This window comes from Psammomys obesus, unplaced genomic scaffold (genome assembly GCF_907164565.1).
Source record: "Psammomys obesus unplaced genomic scaffold, mPsaObe1.curated_primary_1811, whole genome shotgun sequence".
Classification (NCBI taxonomy): Eukaryota; Metazoa; Chordata; class Mammalia; order Rodentia; family Muridae; genus Psammomys; species Psammomys obesus.
In genome coordinates this window covers 2,058-4,214 of record NW_026587468.1, presented here as the reverse complement: position 1 = coordinate 4,214, position 2,157 = coordinate 2,058, and the positions used below count along the sequence as shown (strand labels likewise).

The following is a 2,157-nucleotide window of genomic DNA, read 5'->3' as shown; positions in this document are numbered from 1 at the left end:
CTTGGTGAAGGTAACTCCCTAGTGTCCTATGGCCTGCCAGATGTCTACCCATAGCCGCTTCTGGTAGGAGAGCTACACCGCCCCCAGGGGAGAATTTGGAAGAGGGAAAGATGAAGAAAAGTGAATCCAAGTACCTTGAACACAGGCCAACCCATTGCTTCCTGGGGACCTCTGAACCAAGAACTCGCTGCAGAAGATATATTACTAGGCAAAAGGGTGAACTTATCAAGGACAGAGAGATGACAAATGTCCTCAGGAGGAAAGGACACAGGACCAATTGCAGAAATGGCCAGCCACCAAGAAAAGCCCAACAAGCATAGGTGCCCGTGTCTCAGTGAGCCAGGCTGGTTATGGTGAGGATCACACAACCCCATACCACACTGCCAAAGAGGCACGATACCAGAAAATACACCTAGGGCTTGGCCCAGCATCCTTTCCCCGGGATAAGGCAGCCTGTACGCTATCTCCATAGAAGAAGGGATGAAAAATGGGAACTAGCACACATGTTCTCAATTCTGTGTCTATATCTCATTGCCATTCACAACTTTGCCAGACTAGAAAGCTAGAATCCTGAGAGTCATATCAGCTTGTAATGGAACCAACCCCACATTCAAGCACAATGGGAGTCTAGTTCCATGGCATGTTTGGGTTTAAATGTGGGTATTATTGACCTTTTGTTGTTGCTGTGATAGACTGCCACGGCCACTTATAAAAGGAAGGGTTTATCTGGGCTTATGGTTCCAGAAAAGTAAGAGCCATTACTGTGGGGAGCAGGAAGATGAGAGCTCATATCCTCAACCACAAACTTGAAGCAAAAAAAATAAACTAGAAGCAGGTGAAGTTGTGAGCACACCAAAGCCCTGCTTCCTCCAGCAAGGCTGCACCATTCACCCCTTCCAACAGAGCATTGGGAACCAGGCTTTGAAACACCTAGGCGTTAAGTGAGACAATGTCCATCTTCTGAGAGTGCAGGAAAATCATGGGGCCCATTTTCCAGTGTGTAAAACTCCGTGTGATTTTGTTGAAGGGAGCAAGGCATGGAAAATGGATATCGGTCGAGTCAGTCGGGGAAATTAGGGCATTTCCAGTTTTCCTGTTAAATCCAGTCTAGCACTTGCATCATGGAGCAAAGGCAAGGGAAGATGGAAGATGGTGTTCTCAGTAAACTCATGTGAAATGAAGAGATGGTTCAGGAGCACAAGCACTTGCTACTCCTGCAGATGATCCAGGTTTGACTCCTGTCATCAGCACAGCAGCTCATCATCATCTGTAACTTCAGGACCAGGATAGTTATAACTCTTTCCTGGTCTCTGCAGCCACCGCACACATATGTGGTGTATGTAACACATGCAGACCAACAATCATATGCATAAAAATAAACTGTGGTTGGAGCCGTGAGGGAGCGGCAGATAGCCCAGGCTTCTGAGCGGCACCATTCTTCCCATCTCTGCCGCCATCGGAGAGCAGCAGCCATGGCCCTGCGCCAACTCATGGCCATGGGCCTCAACCAGGGCCACCAGGTGATGAAGGAAGTCAGCAAGCTGAGGCACAGCTGGCGCCTTGGGGGCCTCACCAAGCACACCAAGTTTGTGCGGGACATGACCATGGAGGTGAGCGGCTTCACATCCTACTAGTGGCGCGCCAGGGAGCTGCTCAAGGTGTGTAAGGACAAGCCTGTGCTCAGTTCATCAACAAGAGGGTGGGCACGCACATCCATGCTGAGAGGAAGCGGGACGAGCTGAGCAACGTGCTGGCAACTATGAGGAAGACTGTGGCCAAGGAGGACTGATATCCCCCTCACCCCAATAACCATTGTGCCTTACCAAAAAAAAAAAAAAATGCTTACATGACAAAACAAAAACAAAACGAAACAACAGCAACAAAAAACCAAGCTCACAAGGACCACATGGTCGAGGACGGTGAGAGGAACAGAGCTGAAAATGCCTGGCTTCAGGTGTCCTGTCTTGTGCTAGCTCCAGGCTTCAGGGAAGTCCAGGTGTTCTACACAAGCAGTTTGTTCTTGGGTTCATGTTGCAGCTTTAGTAACAATAGAAAACAACAAAAAAACCCAGAAATTAAACAAAGGGGAGGCCAACAGATGGGACGACAAGCAGCTGCGCAACTGTCATATAAGTGGCAGAGTGAGTAGGGGAAGAA

General features: G+C 48.8%; 1 pseudogene; it reads left to right on the top strand.

The window, feature by feature from the left end:
* The first annotated feature begins 1,301 nt into the window (after window positions 1-1,301).
* On the top strand, window positions 1,302-1,924 carry LOC129674002 (60S ribosomal protein L36-like; annotated as a pseudogene).
* The last annotated feature ends 233 nt before the right edge of the window (window positions 1,925-2,157 follow it).